The sequence below is a fragment of the Bactrocera neohumeralis genome, unplaced genomic scaffold, assembly GCF_024586455.1.
Source record: "Bactrocera neohumeralis isolate Rockhampton unplaced genomic scaffold, APGP_CSIRO_Bneo_wtdbg2-racon-allhic-juicebox.fasta_v2 cluster09, whole genome shotgun sequence".
Lineage (NCBI taxonomy): Eukaryota > Metazoa > Arthropoda > Insecta > Diptera > Tephritidae > Bactrocera > Bactrocera neohumeralis.
In genome coordinates, this window is record NW_026089622.1 from 22,517,776 (window position 1) to 22,529,994 (window position 12,219).

Below are 12,219 nucleotides of genomic sequence, written 5' to 3' on the forward strand. Positions count from 1 at the left end.
TGAACTTATTTTTAAACAACATAAAGTGGAAAATGTTTGGCAAAAACCCATTTTTTTTCAAGTTTTAAAAAATTGTAGGATTTTGCACTTTTTTTTAGAACTTATTATTAATCAATATGAATCTATTTAAATTTTTTGTTTCAGATAGAAATTACGACCTGCATCCTGGTCACCGTCCGGCAAATGCACTTGCGAGATGCATCGGGCAAATGCTTCCCAAAAGCAGAATATAAAAGATTTTGTATAGAAACAATGATGTTTAAATATATAACTATAAACCCCAGAAATTTCGTTTTAATCAATTAATTCTTTCCCTCCTAAAGACATCCTCAAAAAAATCGTGTTTTTGAAGCTTCTTAATCAGGCTCCCCCCTTAAGGGGTTAGGGGTAGCCAGAATTTTAAAACGAAAAATTTATACAGCCTTTAGAATACATAATAAACTCGGGCCTGATCGAAGGATTTTTTTGTTTCTCAAAAATTTCGATTTTTTAAGACCAATTAACTGTTGATTTTTTCTCAAAAATTTAGAAAAAATTTCCTGAGGCCGCCATTTTGTTAATTTTTGAAAAAAAAAATTCTTCGATCAGGCCCAAGTTTATCTATTTATAAAACTAATTTTTTTTGTCCAATTGATTTTAGATGAATCTCCAATGACTTATGGTTGCCACCGCAAGTACCTTTTTTTGGAACTGGGTCAACACAAACAACTATAACTTTGGAAATTAAATTTTTTTACTACTGTTGTAAAATAACACGATTTAATAGCAAAAAAAAAATAAATACTAAAAATTTTAATTTTTTCGTGCCTAACCCCTTAAAGCAGATCTAACACTATGTAATAACGCCATTACCTGATAGGTAACATTTCGAAATGATAAGAGAATAAAAATATGAAACTATATTAGGAAACAAAATATATAAATATACAGAAATAGCACATTTCAAAAATTCAAAAGAAATTAGCATTCGTCCGTTCAACGAATGTAAATATGAATTTAATAATGAAACAATAATCGAAGATATCGAAGACGATACAATTCTAATTAGAAATGCATATAAAATAGAAATGAAACAAAACTGTGACAATAGATAAATTGTAGTGGAAGGAAATGCATTAATAAATTTTTATAAATTAAAAAGGACTCGGAGGAGCGTATGATGAGTGTCCGAGTTCGTGGTCGAAATCAAAAAGAGGCTAGTGCCTTGTCCGTCGGCCCCTTTTGTTCTTTTTTGTATGGTGTCCTCATGTATAGTATGTTGAATTCGTGATGTTGTGTGCGTGTGAAGTGGAATGTGATGATGATGTGGTGTGAAATGAAGATGTGGTGTGGAATGTGATGTGTGTGGTGTGGGAGTGTAATATTGTGAGGGGGGTCTGAGACTAATTTAGCCAACCCGGCCCCCCTAGGCAACTGATTAGCCTAGGAGTCGCTGCAGCGTTGCCACGACGGTGCTAAAACCCGTGGATCGCCGTGGTTGGGGTCTAGGCTGTCGACCCCGAATAGACATTCCAATCCGCTGATGCATTCGCGTTACGGGTTGATGCCTTGTTGCGTGGCTGCGAGGTATAGCTGGCCTATTATAGTGTGCTGCGGCCTGCTGCAGATTTCGCATAGAACCCTCGACTCACACTCTTGCAGCTTATGCGTCTGTGATAGACAGCTCAGATAGTGCCTGTGCCTGGGAAACTTGCTGTCGTTGTAATGGTCGCATCCTTCTAAATATCCCACAATGGTGCAGGCGATGTGGGCGTCGACATAGGGGGCATCTTATACGATGCCCGTCCAGGACCCGTGATGAACGCTTGCCTTTTGGAGCTGCGGTTTCCGGTGCTGTTGCCGGCGCTGTTGCAACGGCAGCTCGGGGCGCTGGGGTAGGCCCGGTGCGTTGCGCGCTGGTAGCCGACTGAACGGTTTGCCGTGGCTAACACTGGCGTATCTACGTCCATGGTAATCTATGTATAAAGAAGATTGTTAATTGCAAATCTGTCATACAATTAGATATGGGCAATCGTGCCACGATATGTGGCATGAATGGGTCATCGTATTGATCGACCATGAGTGAGTTTTCTTTGTTATTTTTTGACGGTTCGTTATTTTTTTTTATCGATTAGTTATCTTTTTTTTTTGACGTTTTGGTATTGGCGTATTTCTTGTATTTTATTGTTTTCATTTGATTCGTTTATTGTGTCGCGATAATATCGGTTTGTTTTTTGCGGTTTTCGGATTGGCGATCATCGGTGGTTGGTAGAAAGCACAGCTTCACAAGCGTTCTGATTAGTGTTCCGTTTTGCGTACGGAGATCCACGACTCGTATGTGACCGTCGGAGCCATAATGTAGCTTTTCTATGCGGCTAAGCCGCCACTCGGTAAGGGGTAGACAATCATCATGGATGAGGACACAGTCTACAAGTTTAGGCGCTTGTGCAGGAGTCTTCCATCGGTATCTTTTGTGGAGATCCTTTATGTACTCGTCCTTCCATCGGCGGCTGAAATCATGATGGAGAATTTTAATTCGTTCCCATCGATTTAATAGGAATAGCGACTCCACGCCTGGCTCAGGAATGGCCAGAATGGGTGCTCCTTTTAGAAAATGCCCTGGAGTTAAGGCGGTGAAATTTGAGGGGTCTTGCGAGAGTACTGTGAGTGGCCGTGAATTGAGAACGGCTTCAATTCGATTTAATAACGTCGGTTGAAATGGGATTTGAAGCTTTTTACATCTGATTCCCATAAACCGCCCATATGAGGAGCGCTTGGGGGTATAAATTGCCAATTGATACCTTGAGGGGCGTACTTCTGAACGATATCGGGTGACACTTGTTTTAAAAAATCCACAAATTGCTTTTCTGTGGCTCGTTGTGCTCCAATGAAAGTTTTGCCATTATCGCTCATGATTTTGGATGGGTAGCCACGTCGAGCGACGAAGCGAGCAAATACCGCGAGGAAAGCCTCTGCCGTCAGATTACTACATAGCTCAAGATGTACTGCCTTTGTCGTGAAACATACAAAGACAGCCACATAGCCTTTCATGAGAGTAGGAGACCTTAGCATGGACGTCTTTACCTGGAAAGGCCCAGCAAAATCAACACCTGTTTTGGTGAAAGGCAGAGCGAAATTGCAGCGTTCAGGTGGAAGTGCTGCCATAATCTGCGTTCGCATCTTCTGTTTGTGCATAGTGCAAATCTTGCACGTGAAGATGCACTTCTTGATTTGCGGCTTAAGGCAGGGGATATAATAGCCCTGACATACCATATGTTGCATGAAGCGAAGTTCGGCGTGCAGCATTATGATGTGGATGTTTTTTTGTTTTTTTTTGTTTCGGAGGGGGAATCTTTCATAGATACTGATACTTAATAGTATGCAGTATGCACGATTCGTACTGCTCGCTAAAGGTGCACCTCATTCGGGACCACGCCTAATAGTAATATCTTACTATATCAGACTTGCGAAACAGTACGCCTACGTACTAAACCCTTAACTCCGTCATCTGTTTTGTGAAAGGCCCTGCGAGACCGCCGCTAAGCATTACATCGCAGGGCCAGCTTAGCCTTTTGGCTCACGTCATAAGCTCGATATTTGCGGCTCTAGCTTCACTGCTTCTGTGATGGTTCGGCTCTTCTCAGCTCTTGCAGTATCAGAGCTCTCGTGGCATACCATACTTGTTTCTTTTGCAACATATGAGCCACTATATTATCTGGTGCTATTCGGCCTGCCACATCTATCTCCAAAGCCAGGCGCTCTGATCTGAATCTCGGGCAGTAGAAAAATATATGCTCCGCATTTTCACTACTGTTACCACAGAAAGAGCAAGGAACTCCGTTGTCATGACCATACCTATGTAGGTACTCTCTGAAACATCCGTGTCCTGTCAGAAACTGCGTCATATAAAAGTCTACCTCGCCATGCTTTCGTTCCACCCATTCTTGTACATTTCTGATTAAACGGTGCGTCCATCTTCCCTTTGTTGTTGTGTCCCAACGGTTTTTCCATTCCTCTATGCTTTCTTGTTTTTCGCCTTTTCGCTCTGCAATTGTCAGCTTTCTGCCTATAATTTTGTCCTTGTCATAAATCCGCTTCAGTTCTCGAGCCATTATGTCTGGCGGCATTATTCCAGATATAATGCTAGCGGCTTCATGAGATACCGTGCAAAAAGCGTTAATAGTTCTAATTGCGCCTAGGCGGAACACTGATTGTGCCATTCTTGCATAACTTTTTTGCATTAGTGCTGGTCCCCATACAGGTGCAGCATACATTAGGATTGACTGGCTAACCTTGGCCAAGAGTGCTCTGCTGCTTTGTTTTGGACCTCCTATGTTGGCCATAATTCTGGATAAGGCCGCATTTACATGGGCAGCTTTTTCGCAGTCTTTTTCAATGTGGACTTTGTAGCTGAGTCTCGCGTCGATCATTACCCCAAGCAAGGCCGTAGCCAGGATTTCATTTGGGGGGGGTTAAACTAAAAAAAAATATTTCAAATTCAAATTACATATGTACATATCTTTATTCAGGCTTTACAGTGATTATTTACATATAATACATATTTATACATCTTAAAAAATATATTAAAAAATCATAAAATAAAAAACTAAAAATATTTCATTTATTATGTAAATACATATGTTAATCTACACCTGTAAATTGTTACAAACACATATTATATGTACTATATATGTATTTATAAAATTAAATTTAATCGGCAAGCTTTTTTCGCAGCAAATATGTCAATGACTTCTTTTGTTGGCACATTTATACGGCGATGAACCGACATCAATGCCAAACCATTTAATCTTTCCGTGCTTGTTGAGTTTCTGAGGTACGTCTTTAACCTCTTCATAGTTGATAAAGATCGCTCGGAAGAGCATGTAGTAACTGGCAAAGTTACCAAAATTTTTAAAAGAAAATGCACATTTGGAAATAAACCTTTATTGCAGGCTTCAAGCGATTCTATTGCTGAATTAGGCATGTTTTTTTCGGGTTCGTTGCGCCATTTTGTTTGCCAAAGCTGCAATTCAGACTTAATGTAATTGTCTTTTAAAAAATTTTCATAAAATGAAAAGCTGTTTTCGTGAAATACTGTGCCAGCCTTTACACACTCGTTTGGTAGCAATTTGTAAAGTTGTGTCACTGTTACATTATGCTTTTCAAATCTTAGTTTTAATTGGTTAATGAATTCATCTAAAAGTGGAAGTAAAATGGTTATTCTGTAGTATTTTTTTGGATCTTTTTCAACTATGTTTGCGCGGTTTTGCTGTCGCCCAGTTATTCGAGGCAACGCTGTTGTTTCACCCAGAAACTCAAGCATGTTCTTTAAAAATATCTACGAACTCTGTTTCTGAGTTTGTACGTATATTTTTAAAATTGTTTATAATGAGATCGACGTGCTGTACAGCAGCCGCTAAGTCGCATGAAGTTGTTTGAAGAGTTTGCATAATGGTAAGGTATATGCAAATATACAATTTAGGCAGCACAAGCTTATCACGTACTCGCTGGTTGATATTGATCTCATAAAAGAAGATGCTTTTGATGTATCGCAATCGCTATTACCACTTAATTCTTCTAATGCACCAACAATCGCTTTAAAAATCTCTTTAAACCTCAGCAGCCCATCATGGTTTTCAACCCATCGGGTCTCGCACATTGCAGTTAATGTTCTCCATTTTGTTTCAGGCATATTTTGTTTAATATATTCTGTTAAACAATTTGTTCGTTTGGCGGAGAATTTGAAAAAGAGCCCTATTGATTTTATAATGCCAATTGCATTTCTGATGGGTTGAATTTGGCATGAGTGACACAAAGCTAAATTTAGCGAATGAGAGCTGCAGTGCACATAGAGAGCTTCAGGATATTTTTCTCGGATTATTGCCTGCACACCATTCACATTGCCTTTCATGCTTGCAGCACCATCGTAGCCTTGTCCAACTAAATAATTACAGCCAATTTGCATATTGTGTAAACTTTCCGGAATTGTTTGAGCTAAAGAAGCTCCTGTTGTGCTTTCAACAGTAACAAATGTAAGAAAATCTTCTCGTACGATATAAACATTGTTGTGGAGCTCGGTGTATCTTACACAGATGGACATTTGTTCCTGTCGTGATATATTCGTTGTTTCATCAGCCAGCAAGGAAAAACTCTTAGCATTATTAATAGCCGTCACCAGTTGTTTTTGAATTATTTCACCATAAACAGAAATCAATTCATTTTGTATAGTTGGACTATAATATGTAGCATTTAACTGCAAGGTTTCATCATGTTGCTTCAAATCTATATCGCCACATTTATGACGCATACGTAATATAGCTCAGACTCATTGAATTTAATACATCCGAAATCGCAAGTTCCTCTTAATGATAATTCTTGTGTCCACACAGCTTAATGGTTTCAACAATGGGAACCAGTTTTTTTCCTATTTTTGGCAATATTAGCGGATCGCGCGATGTCTAGTTGACTCCTTATGTCTATTTGTTTTTTTCATATACGCTTATAAAATTATCAGCAAATAATGTGCAGTCTTGATGATACTTGCTTTGCTCATGCCGCTTAAAATCCGCGATCGCGGAATTGATCGAACCATTTGTGCTGAAATTTCAAATGTCTTTTGTCGTCTGTGATTGGGAATTTGTAAGATTTCTCTTTCTATTCCAAGTATTTGAAAAGTGTGCTGTTGCTTGAACGCTTCGACATCACAAAACTATTTAAAAAATAATTTAGTATGCCTACGAATACAACACAATTTCTTTCTAACAACATAACATTGCACTTTACTTACCTAATCAATAAAATAAACTAAAACTTTTTATTTATTCAAGCAAACTTAACAATATTATTAACCAAATTAACTATAACGAACTTGCCACTGTTAAACGCACTTCAAAAGTGACAAAATTGATTAAATATGTGATCATATGCGCGAAATAAGAACCGTTATTAAAATTTACAAAGAAGGAAATGGCAAAACAAACTTGCATGCTTAGTCGTCTTTCAAACACGGCAACTTTTGTTGCGGCAATTCGTAGTTTGTGGGAGAGAGAGCGACGAGGAAAGGGGAAGGGCACCGAGTTGCTCGTGCTCGGGCAATTCGCTTTGTGTTCTCATTCTTCTTAGTATTTTAGTACTCTTGCTTCACAGCCTACAAAAACAAATACATGGGATGGAGGATGGGGATGGGGATGGGGATATGTGGTCTACCAGCAGTTTGGCTTGGATATCTACGTCAGTATCTTCCTTCAGATTATCGTCCAGCATAAATTGGAAGAGTTCCTCGTCAAGTGTTTCAATTCTTCACCCTTTGGACTGCCCTCTTTGGCGACAAGTGGTTCTTCGTAGTCCCTGCGTTGGTTTGCTGATATTTATTAATATAGCCAGGTGATCACTCTGAGTATATATGTCGCACACCCGCCAGTGCCCTTCCTCTTGGGTTAGTTGCTTTGCTTCCCCATTCTATCGCCCAGGCATTGAAGTCCCCCACAGTTATGTTTGGTGTAGTTGTGGTTGCATCGTTCACGAGTTCGTCAAGTATTTTTTCATATTCGTCAAGCGGGATACTTGGCGGTATGCAGCAGCTGTAGAAGTAGATCCCATATATTTTCGCTCTTGCGTAATAGGCCCTTCCAGTCAGTGGTATGTGTCCATATTGCTACATTTTTTGTGGTATCTGAGATCCACTTGTCAGTCGTTTTATTTTTATATTGGTCAAAAATTATTGCTACGTCAATACTATTTTCATATGCCGTTTGCGTCAATAGCTCCTGAGCCGCCTCACAGTGGTTCAGGTTTATTTGCAGGATCTTCACTTTGTATTTTTACTGCACGCTGCTTGTAGATGGGACATTTTCGGCTCCCTATTTGGTGTTCGATGTTCGTTTTCCCACTCTTTTTGCACGCAATGCAAAAGGGTTTATAGTGCAGGATTTCTTCTCCGCACTTAATACAGCACTTACTCCTGCCTTCCAGGCTGCTGCATCCCTTCGCCACATGTCCATATTCGAGACACCTAAAGCACTTCTTCAGTTGAGCCTTCTCCCTAATCCTGCAGATTGTCCAGCCGATCCTGATCTTTTGGGCCTGTAGTAAATATCTTGCTTCTTGCGCAGGAAGACTTATCACTGCTATTTGGGTGCCCGCGTAGGCCGCTCTGATAGTTTTTACCGCTGTTACGTTAAAGAGGCCAAGTTCTTTAATTTCTGTTCGGATTGCTTCTGCTATGTTTTCTATTGTGGTGATTTGGTCTAGGTCGCGCAGCTCCACTGTGGTTTCTTGCCTCAATGTTTTGATTTGTGGCTGGTCGCCCGAAATTCTGCCTATCTCTCTTTATAACTTTCAGTGCTTCCTGTCGGTTCCTTCTTTAGCTCAAGTAGAATTTCTTCTTTGGCTGTTTTTTTAACTCTTGACACATTTTTGCCTAGTTCTTGTAGATTTTGCTATCACGATAGCATCAGGTCGAAGGCGTTTTGTCGTGTTTGCATCCTTTTTATTCGTTTTCCTCTGTGTCCTACGCTGGACCGTTATCCAGTCTTCCTCTGTCGCTGGTTTCGCTCCAGCATCTTTAGGATAGCTACCTCTGTCCTCACTTGTCAGGTCGACTACAGTTCTCGTCTATAGCACTTCATGGGCCGTTTTTGTTTTTTTTTGGGGCGTTCGTTGCCGTCACGTGGCCTTTTAGGTGTTTCGGCAACCTTCGGCTGGCTTGACACATTACGTCTTAGTTCGCCCAGTCGGTCGTCCCGCATCGAACTGTTGATGGAGCGCTGCGGTGGGCGCATCATATCAGCTAACTTCTGTATAAATTCTCCTAATTCTGCCATGAGGTCTCGTTTGCCTATTCTTCCCACTAATGACGGCGTATCTTCCTGCAGCGCCGATGGTGAAGATTTGGCTCGCGCAGGCCTATCCCCCGATAGCATTTTTACAGGCGATCTGGCCAATCGCGAAGCCTTCTTGAAGGGATCCATCTCTGGGTAATCCACATTTTTGTTGCTGCTATTGTTGTTATAGTTGTTAATTTTTCCGTTATTTTCTCCATAAATCAGTTTTACCAGCGCATCGTGTTCAGGGGGGCGTGCCGAAACAGACAGGAGCGGGCGTACCTTCGGGGACGATGCCCCTACCCCTGTTCCCTGAGGCCTGTCCTTCGCTTTACCGGTCCCGGTCAATGGACACTTCCTGACCAAGGCCCGAAGAGGCTGGTTACTGATATACATCGTGGCTAACACTTCACAAGAGCAAGCTCACATCACCCTTTCCACACCATCAGTGGGAAACAGCTGATGGTGCTTCGTCGAACTCCCAGTGCGCCCCGGTATGAACCGGTCATGTTCGCAGCCGCACTTTACATGGTCAACAGACGCTGACCAGGAAGCCGCTCATTGTGAGTCCGTCGCGCCTGGGTTTTTATATTACCCACCATGCCCATGCATGATGGGGAGACACCTATTTTTAAGAGACGGTATCGACTCGTCTCTGTCACAGGGGTTTCATCGGCTTAGCTGGCTTTTATACCGCGTCCTTCACTCCTGTCGCTCCTCGTCGGGGGTTGCTTATTCGTTATAACTTTTTTCGCAACTAACCTGCTACTACAGGCCGTCCGATTTTTCGACCTTCTGGTGAGATAATGTTGCGCATGGGGGATTGTGGCCAAGAATCAGGAGATTCTATCAACCATCGGGGTCCATTCCACCAGAAGGTGGTTGTGGCAAGGTGCAGTGGCTTGCACCCTCTTGTACTTAGATCGGCAGGATTGTCAACACTGGCTACGTGACACCAAGTGTCTGATCCCAAAAGGTCAAGTATTTGAGACGTTCGGTTAGAAATATACGTCTTCCATGCATGTGGCGGTTTTCCAACCTGGCTAGTACAATTTCGGAATCGGACCCCATATCGTCACCTGAAATGCAAAATAACTTAACAACATTTTCGGAAATTTACAGTGGCATGAATGAAACACGAAATAAAATGGAACGAAAGTGAAAAAAAAATTTAATATTGGTTAAAATTGGTTTATATCTGAGCGCAGAACCTGAAAATGTTGGACATATGTAATATTATGTATGTAATTTGAAGTAGTGAATCGTAATCAATAAGACCCTCAATTTTGAATTTTTTGATGATACGTTATTTTGCACTTCAGGTGACAATATATAGTTTGCATTTTGTCATGTTTAAATGCATTTGCCCCATGGCTACTAATTTGGAAAGTAGTAGTGTGCCATTTAACTCAATTCGTGGGAGACTTATGGTTTTTAAAGGTGCCACCTTTGCTTTTGCGACTAATAAGTGGCTTGTGGTCGTGGTGTCACTTTGCGTGCGCACATAGATGGTAGCGTAGTATGCCTTTTCGGAGGCATCACAGAAGCCATGTTATTCGACTTTGTGTTCGGGGGAGTAATTTACCCATTGCGGAATTTGTATCTGAGAAATATCATTCAGATTGTTTGCGAACTGGGACGATTTTTCTAAGCGAAGAGGTTTCACTTGTTCGTCCCAGTCAGTTCCATCTAGCCATAATTCTTGTATTAAGATTTTCGCTTGTAAGAAAACTGGTCCGATATCGCATTCCATTGGATGCCTAGGGTTTTTGTTGTACTTTCCTTTTCGATTATAAGGAAATTAGTGTCCTACAGATTTTCGTTTGGAATGTTTTTGAGTATATTTGGGTGATTTGCCGTAATCTTTTTTAATGGAAACCCTGCGGATTTGAGGGCTTTTATTACCTGTGATAAGGCCTCGTATGCTTGGGGAAGAGTGTGACTTCCAGACAGAATATCGTCTACATACCTTTGAGTTTTCAACACTTCATTCGCCAGAGGAAATTCTGACTTTGTGTTGTCTCCCAATTTGTGGAGTGTTCGAATGGCTAGATATGGTGCACAGTTAACGCCAAAAGTAAGTGTTTTTAATTTGAAGTCGCGTAGAGGACTGGTGAGGGATCTTCGGAACAAAATACGTTAAAAATCTTGGTCCTTTTTATGTACGCCTATTTGCTGATACATTTTTTCAACGTCCCCATTGAATACGTATTTGAATATACGCCAATTTAATATCAGAAGCATTAAATCTGGTTGGAGTGTGGGTCCCGTAAATAGGATATCATTTTGGGAATCCCTTGATTCGAGGCATAAAAAACAACTCTTACTTTTGTTGTGTTTTTGTCTGGCTTTACTATTGCGTGGTGTGGCAGGTAAAAGGAGTAGTATTTGCCGTTGAAGATTTTCTCATCTGGGTTTACTTCCTCTATATGATCTAAATGGAGGTATTCTTCTAACATGTTATCATATTCTGATTTGAGTTCACCTTTTTTAAGTAGGTTTCTTTCTATACTTAGAACCTGCTGTATTGCAGAGGTGCGAGAGTGACCTAAGGCGAGTGTGTTAGGAAATTGTTGCTTAAGTGATAGTCGTACGACGTACCGACCGTTTTCTGATCTAATAGTTGTGGCTTTGTAAAAGTCTTCACAATACTGATCTATAGGGGTTGTGACTGATACGGGGGGAAGTTCTTCTAATTCCCTAAATTTGTGAAATGAGGTACTCGTTTGAGACTTCCTCAACTTGAGTTGTCATTGTTGTGACTGGTTCCGCAACTAGTCCACCTAGGACCCATCCGAAAATGGTATTTTGCGCCAGAAGTGTATTTGTGATTTTCTCAATACCTTCGAGTATTATCTGTGGTATGAGATCGGTGCCTAATAAAACATCTATTTGAGCCGGGGTGTTGCAGTTTGGGTCTGCCTTTGAGCACCATGGTGCTTCTTGGCAGTTTTCAGAATTTGTTGTTGCAACTAAACCTGTGGCTCTTTTTACGTTTGCGCTGTTTGGGGGTGAGCTGGAATAATTTGTTATAGGTAACATTGAATGATGTCTTTTATGGCAGTAAACGCAATTAAATTTGCTTTCGCAATCTTTAAGCATATGCGCAATGGGACAAACAGTTGTTACATAGTTTTTTCGTTCTTACGAAATTCTTTCGATTTGAGCTTGTGACCTCTTCTGCAAAGTTCGCGTGCCGTTTGTTTATATTGTTCGGATGTGAACGATTGATTCTTTAAAAAGCTTCTGTTTAAATTATTGTGGCTACTTGCTTGGGGTCTATTGAAGCTTCTATTGAGGTCGTTTTGAACGTTTTTCGTTTTGACCAGTTTTTTATCTACCCTTTCTGCAATTTAATATTTTTCATATTGGGTAGTAAGAAATTCTTTCATTTGCTGTAACGATTTTTCTGGTAATG

General features: G+C 40.7%; 1 protein-coding gene across 4 annotated transcripts in view; it reads left to right on the forward strand.

Moving 5' to 3' along the window:
• LOC126764069 (uncharacterized) overlaps positions 1-12,219 on the forward strand; it is a 378,237-nt gene that overhangs the window by 125,786 nt on the left and 240,232 nt on the right. The window lies entirely within an intron of this gene.